Source organism: Sphaerodactylus townsendi, linkage group LG05 (genome assembly GCF_021028975.2).
Source record: "Sphaerodactylus townsendi isolate TG3544 linkage group LG05, MPM_Stown_v2.3, whole genome shotgun sequence".
NCBI classification, from domain to species: domain Eukaryota; kingdom Metazoa; phylum Chordata; class Lepidosauria; order Squamata; family Sphaerodactylidae; genus Sphaerodactylus; species Sphaerodactylus townsendi.
This window is the reverse complement of record NC_059429.1, coordinates 105,429,712-105,450,816: the sequence shown is the minus strand read 5'-3', so window position 1 is coordinate 105,450,816 and position 21,105 is coordinate 105,429,712.

Here is a 21,105-nt window from a genome sequence, read left to right as displayed (position 1 = left end):
TGCATGTCATAGAGATTATGTGTGCATGCAGAAATGAAACTATGCCATGCAAAGACACCATGAAGAGCGGGAAGCTCCTAATAGCTGTCTCACCTAATCACTCGGGACAATTTAAAAATGAAATTAGCATGAAATAACCAGTGAGAAAATATGATAATTAACACCAGTTACCTTGGTTGCTATAGGAACATGACCAATATCAGGCAGAAATTAAAGATGTATTCAACATGAACCAGAAACATGAGTGTTTAGCAAAGTGATGTTTCTTGAGCTGATTAGACTTTTAGCCCTCGGGGCTACCAATCAGTTATCAGTAGGATTTAATCGGTTTAATAATGCAGCAATCACTTTAATCCTATTTGCTTGGCAGTATTGTGCAGCTGTTTGTCCTATTTGATTAACAGTCATCTATAAGACAAATAAAAGGTGCCTTCTCAAGTAATATGCAACAGCATTTGAAAATAAATTAGTTTCTACCACAGAAAAGTGATCACAAAAGTGATCACAGGTATCAGTGCACCTGTAAATCAGAACTGAGAAAATAACACTTTTCAAAATTTGGATCCAGGAACACTAAGGCCGTATCTGCACGGCCCGTTTACGACGGCCTGGGGGCGCCAAAAAAGGTGCCCCCAGGCCGCCGTTCGCACAGGCGCCGCTGCTGCAACGCAGCAGCGGCGACCTGACGCCTCTTCCCTCCCCCCAGGGCGGCGTCAAGCCGCCCTAAACAACAACCCTTTAAAGGGTTGTTGTTAGAGGATCGCCTTCGCTGCGCTGCGAACAGCGCCGCCGAAGAATCAGCTTTTCCCTTTTATTACTGTGTCTTCCTGAAGCCTGCAGAGCCCGCCCATACACTGTCCTCCGACCTCCAGGGGTCGGAGGGCAGCGGTGGGCGGGCTGCGACTGCCCGGCAGGCTACTGGAAGACACAGTAAGTGGGGCGGGGGAGGGCGCAGAGGCGGCTCCGTGCGGAGCCAACCTGCCTTCTGCCGGCCTCCCCGTTGCCTGCTCGCACGCTTGCGTGTGAGCAGGCTCCCGCCCCCACGCCGACGGAACTCCTGCCGGCGTGGGGGCGCGAGGGGGCCGTGCAGAAACGGCCTAAGAAATGTAGCTCTTTCCGTTTGTTTTACTTTGGCGTACTAGAAAAAACTAGGGAAAAGACATCAGCTAACATGAGATTGCTTGATGACTCCAGGAAGTAACAAGGGATAGCAGATGCTCGTCCAAAGGTACTTTTCAGCTACATCATTTGCAATCTCACTAACCAGACCAAAAAGTAGCTTCATTGCTCAAAGCAAATGAACTGTCAAAGCAACAACAGCAGACTGATGTCTGAGGGTTTTTTAAAAAAAGAAGTTGGTCTATGGCTGGGCTGTGAACAGGATGGTAGTTAAGCCCCATGTTGGCATACACCTTGGCATGATGACATAACACTAGTGTAAACTCAGTACCAGCATGATTGTGCCAATGTAGGCTCCTTTATGAGGGTACGTGAAGGACTGAATTAGTATCCTAAGCCTCATTTGGTGCTGGCATAATGTATTCAGATCCCCAGCCATGACATTTGTTGGGTAACTTTGGGTCAGTAATGTAGTCTCAACCTAATTTGTTTCACAAGGGTATTGTGGTCAGGGAAAACTATGCACGCCTGAGTACTCTGAATAAGAAGTTGTAGAGACATGTTTTGTGCAGAATGTACACAATTACAATGGAACATGCTCAGTCAAGCCATCTGAGACTTTTTGCTTCTTTGTTACATCACAACCAGAATTTTCTATGGTATATAAAGAGGTTGCCTTTCTCCCACAAGAAGCAGGGATCCCACACCTCTTGATTGGCTGGCAGGGGGGAAATGGTGGAAAATAAGAGAGTTGCATAAGGAGTGATGTCAGTGTGCTACTAGTGATCTCATGGCATTTCCAGCAAGGGTCTCCACTGCCAGTAAAGTCCTTCTGGTTCCCTAACCTTGCGTGGTAACTCCAAAGCAGATGAATATTGGTATCTGTTACTTCAAAGTGCAAGAAAAAAAATTCCAGGCAGACATATATCTAATAGATTGCCACTTGAATCCACATCCTTCCCATTTTCCTCCTGGAGACCAATAAGTACAGCTATTGCCCCATAGATCAATGTTCTGTGGCTGGAATGCATGAGAGTGCGTGGAAGAGCACTCTTTCTCACTCAGCCTCACAGAACTGCAAGTTCTATAGCTTTGCTGGTTTGTTCCTCAAGGGCTATGATACAGTGATGTCAGCACACACAAATTGAGAAAAATATTGTAATTATGGCTGTTGGTTGGTATTCGGGGAAGTGCTAAACCAAACACACTTAAATATAGGTTTTAAATGTGGTCCTTAAAAATCCTTTTGTCTAACACTCTATAGAATTCCATATACAATTGCTTGCTAGAGAATAATTGCAATTCCATAAGCAATAATTGTTCTGGTTTCCTATTCAGTATAATGTTTATAGTGGGAGGCTTGTTCCCAATAATTACTAATTAGTTGAAACTATTTTATGGAGCAGAAAATAGTTAATTACCGTGCTTGTTTTAAAAAGAGGATATCAAGGTGTGATATTCAGGAGGTTGTCTCTCCATTGTTTTTAAACTACCAACACCTCAAAGGCAAGGAAATTACAAAATTAAAGAGGATAAATCCTCAGCTAGTTGTTGGGCACTCATTTCACAGCCACTAGCTGAAATACAGTATCCATGTGGTTCTTAGAATACATAATGGGGTGGATCCAATGGAGAAGTTCTGCAAATGGCTTTATTTTAGTGTCAGGAACATTCCACTGACATAAAGGCTCTTCCATTGATTAATGTAACTCATCATTTCCCATGGAAAGACTTGTTCTCCTGGCCAATTTTATACTTGTTTCCCAAACTGTGAGAGAGTTGTGAGGGATTATATTAGGGGTAGCCAGTTTCTAGTAGGTTTGCCAACAATAGCATACCAGACAATTCTCCTAGATACTCAGGGCTGCATCAGTGCACATGCAACCAAGTCACTGGCAGCACTGCTGGGGCCTGCAGTGCAGGAGAATGCAATCAACATGGCTTATGACCCTCATTGCCCTCAGACCTACACAACCACCAGTCATCATTATTGCTGGTACCTGACTTGTTCCCAGCATGTCTGGTAAAGTTGCCAGCCAATGGTTGGAACCCAGAGGGAAATGGGGGTTTGAAGACATAGGGGACACCACTATTGTGCATGATGGGACATGCACTTCTGGAGCAAACCTGGAAGTGATGTTACATCATTTTAGGAATCACCAGAAATTGTATGGTCTGTTCTTCTATGGCCTATTCTTCAACACCTGAGCACTTTTGCAGTATATAGAACGATTTCTCCAGATTTTGAGTGCCTGAGCACTGAATTCAGTTCATGAGAATAAACCCTAAAATCAAATACCTCATTTCTATCAAACACAAAAATATCCTTGGTGTTAATCCTTGGAAATTAATCTTTGTTCCAGTGCTACTGCTGAGCTCCATAGAGTCTGATTCCTTTCTTCTGAAGGATGGGAACCCCACTGGGTATGAAGGATGGGAATCCAACTGGGTCCTTGAGTCTTCACTTCCTTTGGTTTTGGTGGAACAAAGCTTGGACAGTTGTATGCCTTTCTGTGTATGTTCAAACAGATGACCTGGTTAGCTGCTAATGTCAAGTGCTACAATCTGAAGACCACGCACTTTGATGAAAAATAGGCCTGCTGCCATAGTTAATTTCTTTTCCTGTTCCAGCAGAGATTCAGTGGGAATTTTCACTCTGAGATATGAAGCATTATGGAACAAGGGCACAGATGGTATGGGAAAGCATTGTCAAATAGAACAAAGACAAGCAGATCTTTTCTCACTATTCCAACAATTTCTCGTTTTGACCCTTTATTTCTTTGAGTTTATATTTGGTTTCCCTATGATTTTTTCATGGCTCTTTTTGTATCATGTGCTTTGAAATCCTATTCTTGATAAATAATAGTGTGACACCACGTGACTTTAACACTAAACCAATCAAAAATTGTATGTCAGCACATTTCATTGTGTCTGTCAATCATCTTACAGTGCACTTAAATTGTGTTCTGTTAACTCTGTTAAATTATATTCTGAATTGGCTGCCTGTAACCTGCAGCTCTCCAGACATTCATGGACTACAAATCCCATCAGCTCCTGCCAGCATTGCCAATTGGCCATGCTGGTAAGGGCTGATGGGATTTGTAGTCCATGAACATCTGAAGAGCCGCAGGTTGCAGACCCTAGCCCTATCTCCAATTATAGATGCTGCAGACCAATAAACTGATAACTTGTAATCACTGGGTGTCAAATGGAACAGGGGCAAAACTAGCTCTTACCTCTTTCTCTTAAAATAACTTGGAAAATACTCCTGCCACAAAGACAGGCCAGTGTGATGGAGTACATGGAATGCTGGCCTTAGATAGGAGATGAAAATGTGAGAGCTAGATCAGGCCAGTGGTCCATCTAGTCCTGTATCCCATTTTGCACACTGCCAAACTAGATGCCCTAAGAAGGTCCAGAGGCATGGCACAAAGACCATGCTTCCTTTCCAAGCTGACATGAAATTAAATTCCCCACATCAACTGGTATGGAATGTGTGCAATAAAACAGTAGTTTGGCAAGTTTCTTTCAATACTAAAAGTCATCCTTTTCATTACATTACAATTAAAGCTTCTACAAGTTTCATGTTCCCAAGTTGAAATGGCTTCAAGAACACACTATCTGCCTCTCGGCAGTAGACCATGTGGACCCACGGTACAAGTTACATTTCTCTAGTGGTACAGATAATGATTTTCCAGGGCCATTTTCCGGTCAGGAAAATGCCATGGAAGAATGGCTTAAACACAATTTCCATGCGTTCCTAGGTTCTGATTTGAATTGGGCCCCATGTGTGGTTGAGAACTGAGTCCTAAGTATAGAATTCCCATTCCTCATCTATTGAGTGGATACAGGAATGGACCTGAAAAAAGTATAATGTGTAGTTATGTATTCTAAGTTCAAAATCAATTTGGACATGTAATAAAGTTCACTGGATATTACAATAACATACTATATTAATACTATATTACAATATCATACTAATTTGGTGTGGTAAGTACTACACAGGTCAAATAAAACAGTGTTTTGTTACATGTTTTTCATAATTTTTTTTCATATTTATCCATATAAAGTAAACTATTCAACTTTATCCATATAAAATAAATTTGTCAATTTAAGTAAATTAAACCCCTTATGACTTTGGCTGAATGTAATCAACTAAAACTAGATGCATTATAAGGATTCTTCTGTCTGCCTGTACAGATGTAAAACCAAGGTTACAGGCATCTAATTTTCTTTGTCCTTATTCATGTAGTTATTTACATCTCACTTTTGCCCTGTATGATTTATTCTACATAAGTACATAGTTTTACATTTGCAACTGTATTGCCCCATTAGGCCCCTCCACTCATCAGGGGGAAATCTACTGGAGATCCCTGGCTCAAAGGAGGTCCAGCTGGCTTTCATATAAGGCCTTCCTGGAGACAGCCAAGGAAGAAAGAGGCCAGGTCTTATCCTCAAATCTAGAGGCCAGAGAAACAGGGAACCAAAGTGAAGGAATATTCCCCCCTCCTTATTACTGAGGCACTGCTTATAGCAGGGGTAGGGAACCTGCGGCTCTCCAGATGTTCAGGAACTACAATTCCCATCAGCCCCTACCAGCATGGCCAATCTGGAGAGCCGCAGGTTCCCTACCCCTGGGCATGCCAGAAAAAGAGAAGTGGGAAGTCAAAGCCTAACCTCTAACCCCCCCCCCCTTTCCAGCCCCCAACTGGTGGAGTCTGACAGCATCCTTAAACCCAATCACAATAACATCTGTCTATGGGCCTAATTTCGGCATCTGATTTCCCTTTTCAAAGAAAGTCTCCCATCCAACCATTCAGGAAAAAAATACATGCTCTCCTAGTTGATGAGCCAATTATGTGTTCTTAAAGACAAAATGTGTCCTTGTATTGGATGCTTTTGTTTACCTTTGTATCTGGGTACCCAACTGAAGATCAGCTACTACCACATTATCCTTCTTAGCTAATTAGTATGTAAAAGATGGTTCCTCCAGTAAGTCCACGGCATGAAACAGCTGCATTGGCTGCCGTCAAATACTTTAGGAACAATTCTGAGACATCAGCAGGGCTTTACTTTTAAGATCTGAAATTGGCCATAATGGTAATGTATTCTACTGGAACAGAAAATAAAGCTGTTCTGAATTACACTGTTAGAAAGGGCTCAGCAGAATGACAGGGCTGGAAAAAAAGGCTGGGCAAATGGGAAGAGAAAGATTTTTCTCCTATTTTCCCTCTATGTCTCCTTCCTTTTTGAATTATATTAATTCCATTGCTCAGTGGGCCATCCCTGGCTTTTGTGAGTTTGAAAACTCACAAATCTTTGCATTGTTGATAATAACACAGTTTGTGGTTCAAGTCAGTGTTAAGATTGGCTAGGTTTTGATGCAGTCCTAAACCTCTGAGTAATTTCATTGATGATTGAATGTAGAAACACAGTAGGTGTATCTGGTTAATGTCAGCTGGATTTGAAGTCTGAGTATACTTCCACTGAATCTTGGTCATCCATGATTCTATTTTAGTGGTCTTGAACTAATCAAACCTAGCCTACCTCACAGGCACAGTGGTCAACCTTCAGGTATTCATTTTTTATTTTTATTTATTTATGGGTTTTTTATACCGCTCTACCCCCGAAGGGCTCTGAGCGGTGTACAACATAATTTCGTCTACACAGTGTACAATAACCCATATAAACAACATTAAAATTAGATTTAGCAATAAAATTAACAAAGATGACGTCCTGCAATACCCCAATTAAAACCCTCCCAGTGGGGGAAGCAAAACAAAAAGTGGGTCCCATAGATGATCATGGGAACTCCGAACCGGAGCAATAAAAAGGGGCACTCTCAGCGACTGGACACTCCAAAAGCCCGGTGGAACAGCTCAGTCTTACAGGCCCTGCGGAATTCACCAAGGTCCCGCAGGGCCCGAACAGCTGGAGGGAGAGTGTTCCACCAGGCAGGGGCCAGGGCTGAGAAGGTCCTGGCCCGAGTGGAGGCCAGTCACATCATTGAGGGGCCAGGAACCACCAGCAAATTGGCCTCTGCTGAGCGCAGAGGCCGAGTAGGGACATATGGGGTAATGCGGTCCCGAAGGTATGAGGGTCCCAGGCCGCGTAAGGCCTTAAAGGTCAGCACCAACACCTTGAAGATGATTCGGAACTCGACTGGGAGCCAATGCAGGCGGCGCAACACAGGTTGAATGTGATCATGGAAGGCGCCCCCTGTGAGCAGCCGCGCCGCCGCATGCTGGACCAGTTTTCACTTCCGGATCAAATGCAAGGGAAGGCCCACGTAGAGCGAGTTACAATAGTCTAACCTGGAGGTGACCGTTGCATGGATCACAGTGGCCAGATCTGCGTTGGAGAGGAAGGGAGCCAGCCACCGGGCCTGACGAAGGTGGAAAAATGCAGGTAGTGGCTGGAGATTGCCCACTATTACAGCTGATCTTCAAGCTATAGAGATCAGTTCACCTGGAGAAAATGGCCTTTTTGGAAGGTAGACTCGATGGTACTATGCTCCTTTGGAGTTTCTCCCATCCCTAGACCTACCAAAACTATCCACAGGCTTATTGTGAGGATAAAGTAAGATAACCGGATGTACCTCAACCAAAGTTGCTTGAAGAAAAGACAGATAGAAATGTTCTGTTAGTGGAGGTGTCTCTACCAACAGTCTTGTAGCACCAGAGGAAAGCACCTCAACTACAGATATTAACAAGATCCAGAGCAATAATATTAAACAATATTTTTTTCATGGGAAGTAATTTTTTTCATGGAATAGGTTCATATACTATCAATATCACTGGATCAGGAAATGTTTTCTGCTATCCTAAAGCTATTACAGTCTTTTTGTGTAGAATCAGGGATGGGCACAAGTTCAGAGTGATATCAATCAGATATGAAATTGTTTTCCTTTTGTGACACTGTGGCCTCTTTCACACATGCAAAATAATGCACTTTCAATCCACTTTGCAGCTGGATTTTACTGTGCAGAGTAGCAAAATCCACTTGCAAACTGTTTTAAAAGTGGATTGAAAGTGTATTATTCTGCATATGCGGAAGGGGCCTGTGTAGATGAGCTTTGCAAATTTTGGCCATGACGATACTGTATCATGAGTAACGTGACTTGTTTATGTGTGTATGTGTGTATTTCCATTTGTTCATGAGCTGAAATCACTTTTAATGTTTGATGCATGTAGAGCCCTTTCTGTGATGCATTTTGTTTCTGGAACTCACCCTTAAGAACATAAGAAAGAGCCTGCTGGGTCAGACCAGAGTCCATCTAGTCCAGCACTCTGCTATTCGCAGTGGCCCACCAGGTGCCTTTGGGAGCTCACATGCAGGATGTGAAAGCAATGGCCTGCTGCTGCTGCTGCTGCTGCTCCTGAGCACCTGGTCTGTTAAGGCATTTGCAATCTCAGATCAAAGAGGATCAAGATTGGTAGCCATAGATCCACTTCTCCATAAATCTGTCCAAGCCTTTTTTAAAGCTATCCAGGTTAATGGCCAGCACCACCTCCTGTGGCAGCATATTCCAAACACCAATCACATGTTGCGTGAAGAAGTATTTCCTTTTATTAGTCCTAATTCTTCCCCCCAGCATTTTCAATGAATGCCCCCTGGTTATAGTATTGTGAGAAAGAGAGAAAAATTTCTCTCTGTCAACATTTTCTACCCCATGCATAATTTTATAGATTTCAATCATATTCCCCCTCAGACGTCTCCTCTCCAAACTAAAGAGTCCCAAACGCTGCAGCCTCTTCTCATAAGGAAGGTGCTCCAATCCTTCAATCATCCCCGTTGCTCTTCTCTGCACTTTTTCTATCTCTTCAATATCCTTTTTGAGATGTGGCGACCAGAGCTGAACACAGTACTCCAAGTACGGTCGCACCATGGCTTTATATAAGGGCATGACAATCTTTGCAGTTTTGTTATCAATTCCTTTCCTAATCATCCCCAGCATAGAGTTTGCCTTTTTCACAGCTGCCATGCATTGAGTTGACATTCCCATGGAACTATCAACTAAGATGCCCAAATCCTTTTCCTGGTCTGTGACTGATAGCACTGACCCCTGTAGCGTGTATGTGAAGTTTGGATTTTTTGCCCCTATGTGCATCACTTTGCATTTTGCTACATTGAACTGCATTCGCTATTTCTTAGCCCAATCACCTAATTTATCAAGGTCCGCTTGGAGCTCTTCGCAATCCTTTGTGGTTCTCACCACCCTACATAATTTGGTATCATCTGCAAACTTGGCCACCACGCTACCCACCCCTACTTCCAGGTCATTTATGAATAAGTTAAAGAGCACTGGTCCCAATACGGATCCTTGGGGGACACCACTCCCGACATCTCTCCATTGTGAGAACTTCCCATTTACACCCACTCTTTGTTTCCTGTTCCTCAACCAGTTTTTAATCCGTAGGAGGACTTCCCCTCTTATTCCTTCATTGCTGAGTTTTCTCAATAGTCTCTGGTGAGGAACTTTGTCAAAAGCCTTTTGGAAATCCAAGTAGACAATGTCCACTGGTTCCCCCTTATCCATATGCCTGTTTACACCTTCAAAGAACTCTAGTAAGTTTGTAAGACAGGACTTGCCTCTGCAAAAGTCATGCTGACTCTTCCTCAGCAGGTCTTGCTTTTCTACATGTTTAATAATTTTATCTTTAATGATAGATTCTACTGATTTCATTTCATTTTAACCTTTAATGGCATATAAGATTCTACTAATTTACCAGGAACAGATGTCAAACTGACTGGCCTGTAATTTCCCGGGTCCCCCCTAGACCCTTTCTTAAAGATTGGTGTGACATTGGCCATCTTCCAGTCTTCAGGGATACAGCCTGATTTCAGAGATAAGTTGCATATTAATGTGAGAACATCAGCAATTTCATGCTTGAGCTCTTTAAGAATTCTTGGATGAATGCAATCTGGGCCAGGGGATTTGGTAGCATTTAGTTTATCAATGGCTGCCAGAACTTCTTCCTTGCCTACCACTATCTTTGCTAGTTCCTCGGATTCACCTCCTAAGAAGCTTGGTTTAGGTGCAGGAATTTTCCTCACCTCCTCTTGGGTGAAGACAGATGCAAAGAATTCATTCATCTTCTCTGCAATCTCCCTGTCATCTTTTAGCACACCTTTTGTTCCTTCATCATCTAATGGGCCTACCGCTTCCCTAGCTGGCTTCCTGCTTTTGATGTACTTGAAGAACTGTTTGTTGCTGGTCTTGATGTTCGCAGCCATGCGTTCCTCATAATCCTTTTTTGCCTCTTCCACTGGTTTCTGAGCTTAATCCTGGTAAATAAATTTTCTACCAATATAAGAAGTTTTTTTACTGGTTTAAGGATCCTCTTTTTCTGGGAGTAATTTCTTTCCTCCATGTCACCAGGTATGACAAACATTATTTATTTATAACATCAAAGTCCTGTCTCTCCCACAATTCCATCATATAATCTCTGTGCTGAAAAATCTGCTCTGGTAACCCCTCTCTAAGCATTAATTTCTTCTTTGAAGTCCTACAAGTCCTCGCTCAATGAGCAAGGTTTAAAGCGGCGGCTTCACACCGCTCCGGGGCTGCCAGGACACCTCCTGTGCAAATGCTTCCCCAGGGATGGCGTTTTTGCCGTCCCTGGGGCGCTGTATTCCGCCCGTGCGGAAAGGGCCATAATGAAAAGACAAGTCATTGGGAAAGACAATACTGCTGGGAAAAGTTGCAGGAAAAGAGGAAGACCCAATATGTCATGATGTGGATTGATATAATAGCCATGAAACATAAGTGACTTGATGGCACTTAACACTCAATGGTTTTTAATTATTTTTGTATTGTCTTTACTTTGGATTGGATCTACAGCAATGTTTCCTTCTGTGGCAGCTCAAATGTCCTCCCTTATGCCTCTCTTGGGGCACAGGGGACACCCCCACCCCAGGATTAGGATTTCAAGGGACATTTCTGGATGTCTTAGGGAGGTGAGAAAGTCACATTTTGTGAGAAAAAATTCTTGTATCTTGGGAAACTTTAACCTGGCTTTAAACCTTTGTGAGTCACCTTGAGCTGGTCTCTGGAATGATGGAATATAAATATTCTACATTATTAAAAGACTAATAACAGAAATGACCATCTACCTTCACAAGCAAGACCTCTTGGACCTCTTGGACCTCTACAAGAGTTTTGATCTAAATGCTTATCAAATCTCTCCTCAGTACTTCTTCGCTTTCATTAGTGGCACACATATATACCAGCAAGTGTCTGGTTGGAATGTTAACTGATTCCATTTAATATGTCATATTTTGTACTGTTATATACTAACAGATATTTAGTTAAATTAGTACATATAATTCCAATCTTAGCCATGTAATTTAGCATTGTGATTGATTCCTGAATTGCTGATAGTTGCATGGCTGTAGAGTACAGTAGGATGAATAAGTGATAGTGGCTAATTGTTTCATGAAATGCTGTTTTTTATATTTCAGTCAGGCTCTGCAGGCACATTTTCTGTCTGATCATTCAAGCAAATAAATTATATCACCAATTTAGTGCAGTTTACTCTTAATGAGACAGTTATCAGGAAGGTTTGATTTTTGTTATTGTGTTAGATATTTGCAACTGCTGGCCAGTTGAGGTACAGAGGTCAGAACATTCTGTTCAGTTGCTTTTAGAAGCTGCTGCAGATAGTTGACTGCAAATATCATGCAAAATTGATGCATCTGTCTGACTGGTATGGTGGTGGGATATAATACCTGAAGTGGAATACAAGTGTTATTAGTATTTAGCTAATGAAAGAGTGACATTCTTTTAAAATAATTGTAGTTGTACACTTGAAATTTTGCTGGCATGCCTGAATGGAAATTAGTTACCGAAATCTAATATGCTCTTTCACACACATGCGAATAGCAGCATGGGAACTCTGAATTCTCTGAATCAACTGGCTGTTGTGGGTTTTCCAGGTTGTGTGGCCATGGTCTACCAGTGGGTGAGGTCTCCCACAGAGTGTCCTGGAACCACTCTAGGTCCATTAGTCTCCATGGGCGGACCAAAATATGCCCATCGCCTAGACAGGGGGGCACAGCAGCATCTATGTGAGCCTTAAGGACATAGTGGTCAGATCACTGCACTATATCAATAGAGGATAAGCCCACATTCACACCTGCCATGAAGATCAGGTCCAGAGTGTGGCCATATTGATGTATGGGGCTCCCAGTGTTCACCAGAGAGAGACCTAGTGTCGCCATGGTTGACACTAGATCAGCGGCTACCGAGGAGAAAGCCAAATTAACATGGAAGTTGAAGTCACCCAGTACTAGTAACTTAGGGTACGCCTTGGAGACGACCTTCAAGAGCCGTGACAGGCTGTCTGCTGGTGTGCTAGGTGACTGGTACACCAGCAGGTCGGCCAGTCTCTCTGGGGAGTCCCAACAAAGGCCCAAACACTCCAAGCCAAATGATTATATTTTAAAAATTATTGGACACCTTTTCAAGTTGATGTGGATAAACACTTTTCTTCAGCCATCGTACTCCTCATACTCATTTATCCATTATTTTAGATTTAGATTTTAGATTTATTTAATAAGTAATAAAGTTGAAGTGAAGTTTTGGTGGGGGGGGGCAGCATTATTGTGGCCCTGTAGGGTTTTCAAGGCAAGAGATATTCAGACGTGGTTTGCTGTTGGCTGTTTCCATGCCATGTTCCTGGTATTCCTGGGAGGTCTCCCATCCAAATACTTGCCAGGGTTTAGGCTAAGAGTGTGTGACTGGCCCAAAGTTACCAAGCAAGTTTCAATGGCAGAGTGGAGATTTGAACCTGGATTTCCCAGATCTTAGTAACACACTAACCACTACACCATAACAGCTCTTGAAGTACACACAAACATAGTTTATTAAAAACATTTTCCAGATTTTTTTTAGGTACATTTAGTGTCCACAAACAACTGTTCATGACACAGTAGAATTAAAGTACATCCTCTACAAAATTGCTAGGATGAAAAAAAATTCTCCTTGGGTTGGGTTTTTATGTGTGCAGAGAGGTTGAGGGAATATTCAAACATTATAGACAGAAAAATAATGTAAATGCGTAATTATTCATTAACTGTTCATAGAAGTCGACATAATTTGTTCATTTAAAAGAGTTTGTTGATTATATATGTTTATATAAAGAAAAAATGAATATAATATATGTGGGGTTGTACTTTTGCCCCCCTTCAGAAAAATGTAGATCCAGTCCGGACTTGAGACCACCTGCTGCTGCCCTTAATAAAGAAAGCTGCAAGAAAGTGTATTGGTGCTCATTCAGTATAGCAAAAAATAATAAAAGGTTAAAAAAAAGAGGCAGTCTTCATATTGCTCCTGAATTTTCTGTTATTACTGTATCACTACGTTAAAATTGAAAACAGTGTACAATTTCTCAAGAGGAGCTATCCATAATGCATTTCAACGCCATGTGTTAGTGTTTTATATAAAACGTATTTTTTTCAAACCAAGTATATACAGCACTAACATTATTAAAAGAAATTGAAGGCCTGATATTCTTGCCCTAATATATTAATTATTCATGATATAATCCTTTTAACAAAAACTAAAGCCAAACACCTATTCAATTTAATTTTTTCAGTTACCTGCTATTCATCTCCAGTGTCCAATGAAGATGAAATGCCCCCCCCCCATTATTCCTGTATTAGTTTCTGACAGTTCAATTTCTTTGAGTGCCGTGCCTCAGACAACTGTAAAGAATAGCCATGCAGGTAATTGCTTTGATCCCAATTTCATCTTACCAAATCTTTGAAATCTAATGCAGATTGGAGGTGATAGAATGTTGAAATGTTATCTTGTACGCTGGGCAAGTAATGTTGCAGAGACTGTTCTTTAACTAGTAAATATTATTGCAAGAGTTCTCAACAGATACCAAAAACTGTTGTAAAGTACTTTTCTTATGTATGTTGTACAATAACTTGTTTTTCTTTAATTTGTTATAGCCAAATGAAGATCCTATGAATTCAGGTAAGCAGGGTGCTGCATGGTCAGGTGATATAATGATTCTTAAGTTTGAATGACTTCTTAGCAATTGTTCCAGAAAAATATAATCTAATCCTGAGGAATTATACACATACTCATTGTTGACTAACAAAAATAGAATGAGCGGTGAACACAGTGAAAGATGTGAATTCAGTGAGATCTGAACACACTGGGAAAGTGGGCAGGCATGAAAAGGGTACAATTGAACGTGGATAAGTGTAGGTTTTATATATGGGTTACAAAAATGAGAAACATTCCTACTGGATGGGTGATACACTTCAAGGTAGCAGTTTGTTTGAACAAGATCTAGAGGTATGGGTAGACTGTAAGCTAAATATAAGCAGCCAGCATGATGCAATGGTTAAAAAAAAGCTAATGTGATTTAGGGCTGTGTCATACCTTTGCAACCATCTTCCCCCATATGTCCCAAGTAGACCTCTGCATTTGGCAGAGGTGAATTTACTGGTAGTCCCTTGCCCTCAATGATGTGACTAGCCTCTACTCGGGCCAGTGCTTTTACAACCCTGGCCCCTGCCTGGTAGAACACTCATTCTCCAGCTGTTAGTACCCTGCAGGACCTTGGTGAGTTCCACAGGGCTTGCAAAACGGAGTTGTTCCACCAGGCTTTTGGGGAGGTTGGCCGCAGATTGCCTGCCCCCTCTTGATGTCCCCTATACCATATACTATGTACCATCTTTGGCATTGCCAGTCTTCTCCCGGCATTGGGATTGGATGCCGCTATCAAATGTGAGTAGTATGATGCTGTTATTGTTGTTATCTTTCATGGGATTTTAAATGTGTTTTTATAGTTTGTATTTATTGTATACTGTTGGTTTGTGTTTTGCTTCTGTGCACCACCCAGATTGGGCAGGTTGTGAAATACAATAAAAACAACAAGCAACAGCAACAACAGCAAGGCCTCACATCCAAATCACAAGATGCCATAGTCCTGCTGAACACTACATTGATCAGGCTGCATCTTGAGTATTGTGTGCAGTTCTGGAGGTATCTCTTCAAAAAGGATGATGGAACACTGGAGTTCTTTCACTCAGAGTCCATTCCCCACGTTTTCCCGAAAATAAGACGGTCTTATATTAATTTTTGCTCCAAAAGATGCGTTAGGGCTTATTTTCAGGGGAAGGCTTATTTTTTTCCGTGAATAACATTCTACATTTTGCACCCCCCATGTGACCAGATCAGCTGCGCCGGGAATTCTGTAACTAGGGCTTATTTTTGGAGTAGGGTTCATATTTCAAGCATCCTCCAAAAATCCCAAAAAATCATACTAGGACTTATTTTCGGGGAAACCGGGTAGTGGTTTGAGAATTCTGGCTTGAATGTATCTCTTTACTTTTTTCAACTGAATGAATATCATATTTCCTTGTCATAAAAGGAAAACATTGCTTTTTCAGTTATGGCAAAACCTGAACTTCACTCTTGACTTGGCCTTTCAAGCCAGAGACACTGAAAGGATGCACCCTTAACTATTCTTGCAGTATATAAAAGCCCGCCCTCCCCATGCATACCAGCATTCATAATGAAAAAAAAACCCATATTGATAATGATAATAGTACCTCAGTGACATTTATATTCTGTGCTAATATGCCATCTTAATATATTAGGGGAGTCTGATGCACAAACTACCCAAGACTGAAACCCCTGATGGCCTTCATATGCAGCATGTTTAAGATGCTCCCAGTCCCTACAGTATCCCTTTTGCTGGCAGGTGGGAGAAATTGACTTTTAGTATGAGCTTTTGAAATGCTGTAAATGAAGTGGTGCAAATGAGGACAGACCCTTCAATTTGATGAGATATGAGCACTGCACACTTGGAAAATAAAGCTTTCTCTGTTGCATATTTTGAGTGTCCAAATAATATGAAAACATCAGTGAGGACTTATAATCAGCCACTAATTTGTCTGTAAATGGAGGATGAGAGGAAAAATATCCTTCCAGTCTTTCCATCAGACTTCTTCTTGGTAATTGATATGCTAGATTTGAGTGAATCACCAGCGGTAATCATATTATCGTTTCCATTAGACTTTTCTCCCACAGTTTTTATAGCTAAGTGATTCATCTAACAGATAAAAACATGGAAGCAGACAAATAGAGGAGATTGTTTTCTATGGGGCCAGGAGGTATTTATGTTAAATTTGCCATCTAAAGATCTGATTCGCCTAATTTTCCACAAGCCTAGAATTTTATTATACATTTTAAAAAAGGAGACACCATATCAGTGAAATATTAAAAAATGAAGAAAGAATTAAAGGACTGACAGGAGATAGGGAAAGATAATATGAATAATCATTACACATAGTTTTTATAGAGGGGTAGAATTAGAATTGGGGTGTTTCTCAAGTTTGTAGAAAAAAATCTGTCCACAGTTCCAGTCATTGGATTTAAGTATGTTCAAGTTTGGCCAAGCTCACTATTAGAATGTACAAGCAGGGACATATTAGAATGCACAAGCAGGGACTTGTGGAAGCAGCTATCCCATTCCCCCATCTTCTCTTGCTCATCTTTCCCCTACCAGTAAATCTATTTCTTCACCTGGTCCTGAACCATGGAATTAAGTATCCACAGATGGAGCCAGGTTAAGAATTAGCTATATCAATGATAGTGGGATGGAAACTGTGTCCTCTTGCAAAAATAAGATTCTGGTTGACAGAATTTAGTCCCTCCCTCCCCCCTCCCCCCGCATGTAGTTGCAACTTACCAGCATTTTACACATACATTTTAGGTACTGATTATTTCAGAGGGATACACATATCTGCTCATATTATCTTTGTTTTCAGACTCCTTGGAACAAGCTTTTACTGCATTGTACTCTTACCCTTGCTTAAAAGACTTTGGTTTTTTTGTCCTACCTTCCTGAGTTTAGCAGTCCAGACCTCCCCCCCACCCCCCAAAATGGTCATAAATAAAAACTGTCATTGAAATCAGTGGGAACAAAAATAAATATTAAATAAGAGCGAAAGAATACAGTAACAAATAAAAACATCCATCCTGCACATTTGTCCATAACTGTATCTATCATTTGTCCATAACAAGCATCTATCTGATGCTTGCTTGCTTTACCTCCATTTGTGGGGAAGATAACACACTTAACCAGTTTTTTCTCCTTTAGCTGAGCCGTGTTTGCCAGGCAGCTTTTGGATAAACAAGAAGCCCCTTATGAAATGCCATCATGAAAACCATACTTTCTGCCAGTGGGCTGACACTGGGAGATCTACATTAACTTTCACCTTCAATATAAGATCAGGCAATTATTCACTTATTCATTTTCCTGCTGGAGGAAAATGACTCTCTGACTTAGGAGAGTCAAGGAAGCAGGACATAATTATCAACTTGCTGTCTCCACAGTGGGAGACACCCTACCCCTGAGTTCAGATACTTCTCAAAACCCGAAAAATTATTTACCTCCTAACCACACTAGAAAACAATTACTAATTCAACAAAGAACAGTGAGGGAACTTATAAGTAACAATGGTCAATTATGCACAAGGAGCTTGCTGCCAGTGTTTATATTATGTTTATCTAAAATAGCAAGCTGGTGGATTAGAGTGGACAAGGGGAGACTTTATTTCATGAGGTCAGGATACTGAGAGATTGCTAGTTAGCAAAGTCAGCCATTATTTGACATCTTAGACTCTTTAGGAATTTCTTGCGGATTCATTTCAATTATAGTCTTAAGCAGTTATCAGGGAGTCCTTCAACAGTACTGAAATGTTTTGTGTTTTCTGTGAATTCAGAAGGTGTATTTAAATGGCATTACCAAAATGGGAGGCTCAGTCAATTGCCATATCCAGTGGCATACCTAGGCAAACTGGAGCTGGGCAAAACCTGAGTTTGACCCCCCCCCATGGGCGGCCACCCTCTCCCACCATGACCAAAAAATGATTTTTTTTCCACCAGGTCGTTTCAAAGTCACCATCACATTATAGAACATGCCCCAACTCACAAATCTGAACACAGCAATGGGTCATGCCATACAACAGAAATATTTTTTTGGAAAACATTTTCAAAATGCTTTCAAAATGTTTTATTACTGCTATGAAAGCATTTTATGGTGTTGTATCCAGTCCCCCCAATTGGGGGAAACAGCATCACTTTCAATGTTATTTAAACTGGGGACTCCAGATTCTCCCTAAGGTGGATTTAAAAGGAGAATCTGGGCTCCCTAGTTTAAACAAGTGATGCTGGAATCCACCCCCAAACAGCATTATTTTCAATGGTGTTTAAACTAGGGAGTCCAGATTCTCCTTTTAAATCCACCTTAGAGGGAGACTCTGGGGCCCCCAGTTTAAACAACATTGAAAATGATGCTATTTTGGGGTGGATTATGCCCCATCCTGAAACAGCATCATTTTCAATGTTTAAACTGGGGACCTTTAAATCCATGCCGAAGGGGGTGGATTTAACAACAACAACAACAACAACAACAACAACAACCTTTATTAGGCATTGAGAGAATAAAAGAAAGAAAGAAAACAAGCATTGGCAAGAAGGGGGTGGATTTAAAAGGAAAATCTGCGGAAATTTAAGGGGTGCCTGCTGTCAGGGATGCAATTATTAAGATAGCAGCACCAAAATTTCCGAGTATTTTTGTGAGACCCTACTGATGATACCACCCAGGTTTGGTGAAGTTTGGTTCAGGGGGTCCAAGGTTATGGACCCTCAAACGTGTAGCCCCCATCTCCTATTAGCTCCCATTGGAAACAATGGGGGATGGGGCACTCCCTTTGGGAGTCCTTAACTTTGGACTCCCTAAACCAAACCTCACCAAACCAGGGTGATATCATTAGGAGAGTCTCCCAAAAAATCCCTGAAATTTTGGTGCTGCTAGCCTAAAAACTGCACCCTCTGCAGGCCAAAAACAGAAAACACTGAAAATACAAAAAATCCCACAAACGAACCTGCAGTTTTTGCGCTCCCCACAAGGGGGCACCCTGGGCAACTGCCCACTTTGCCCAATGGGAAGAACACCTCTGGCCATATCCCCCACAAAGAAACTATACATAGGCATATGGATTAAAGTAGATTTGACTTGTCTGCATAATTATTAAAAAGTTCTTTTTTCAGTGTGTGTTGTTGTTTGCTGATAGCCTCTGATGGAAGCAGATATTTAGGTAACTCTACCCTGGCTCCAATGTCAGGCAGAATCACTGTCTCACTTTGCTTACCTTGTTTACATTTCCCTACCCACAAATCTGCTGAGAGGGACCCTCTGAGAGGGAGAGGGGCGCTGCAGCCTCCAGCCCAGGTGTTTGGGGGTTTTTTTAAGTTGAGAAAGGGTCCCTTTCTCAGCTTAAAAAAACCCCAAATGCCCAGGGTGGAGGCTGCAGCTCCCCTCTCCCTCACAGAGAGTCCCTCTCAAAAGAAGAGGGGTGCTAAAATCTCCAGCCTTGGCACTCAGCGCTTTTTTTAAGCCGAGAAAGAGTCCCTTTCTCAGCTTAAAAAACCCCCAAATGCCCAGGCTGGAGGCTGCAGCACCCCTCTCCCTCTCAGAGGGAGAGGGGTACTGAAGCATTCGGTGCTTGGCACTTTTTTGTAAGCTGAGAAAGGGTCAACCCCAAATGCCTAGGCTGGAGGCTGCAGTGGCCCTCTCCCTCTCAGAAGGTCCTTCTCAGACAGAGAGGGGCCTTGAAGCCTCCTCTGCCCATGGATCACAGGATCCATGGGCAGAGCATGTGCTCCCAATCCGCATCCCATTCTCAGGAAGCTTGTTCTGCCTATGGATCCACCCCACCCCAGCAAGTTTGCTGTACACATGGATCACAGGACCATTGCTGTGTTCAGATTTAAGATTTGGGGCACATTCTATAATGTGATATCAACTTTGAAATGACCTGATGCAAAAAAAAGTGTTGTTTGGTCATGGTGAGGGAGGGTGGTTTCCTACATACACACACACACCCCTGCAAAACTCAGATTTTGCCTTGGGCTCCATTTTTCCTAGCTACGCCTCTATGCTGAGTTCAGGGAAGGGATGCAGTTGAACACAACCAATAGAGCTAGCTCTGCCTTCTAGCTCCATGTAGAGCTCGAAGTGAGGCCAGCTGGGTCCACCCCATTGCCAAACTCCATGTGGCATTTGGGAGTGGAGAGGGCCCATTTGGTGGTGCTGGTGCTGGTGCTGGTGGTTGTTCTTAACATCTGTTAGCCATCTTTCTTCTTTCTCAAACTCAAGGCAGATTACAATACCAATGAAGTATTATAAAAGCACAATAAATAAAGCATTATAAAACCTCAACAACTATAAAACCTATACAGGTCAGATTAAAAACTTTAATCAGAACTGCCAATAATAAAAAGCTAAATCAAGGAAAATGTCATCCTGAAGAAAATTATTATCAACTTCCTACTGAAGATCAATAATGAGAGGGTCAAGCTCATGTGCCTGGGGAAGTTGTTCCATAATTGTTGGACTGCCACAGAAAAGACACATTTATCTACCCAACAGGTGTCTTTAACTGGTAAAGAGGGCATCGCTGGGCTTGATCAATACCCTAGAAATTTGGTAAAATTCGGATTTGGATTTATTCAGGCATAAAATTATCTGTACGCCCGAATAATCAAATAACATATTCAGATATACCCGAATATTCAGGTATACTCAAAAAAAGTGGGTCCATCTGGGGTTTTTTTTGGTGTAGCCCCCATCTCCTGTTAGCTCCCATTGGAAACAATGGGGGAGGGGGCACCCCCTTTGGGGCTCCGTAACTTTGGCTCCCCTGAACCTAACATCACCAAAACTTGGCTGGTATCATAATGACAGTCTCTGGACGATACCCTGAAATTCTGGTACTGCTAGCTTTAAAAATGGGCCCCCTGGAGGCTAAAACACAAAACACCAAAAATACCAACCCCCCCCCCCCCCGAATACCTTGCATTTGTATTTGTTCATATTTGGGCAGAACATATTCAGTCGATTTTTGCCTGAATATGCCCGAATTCACCCAGATTCAGGCCGAATCCAGTATTTG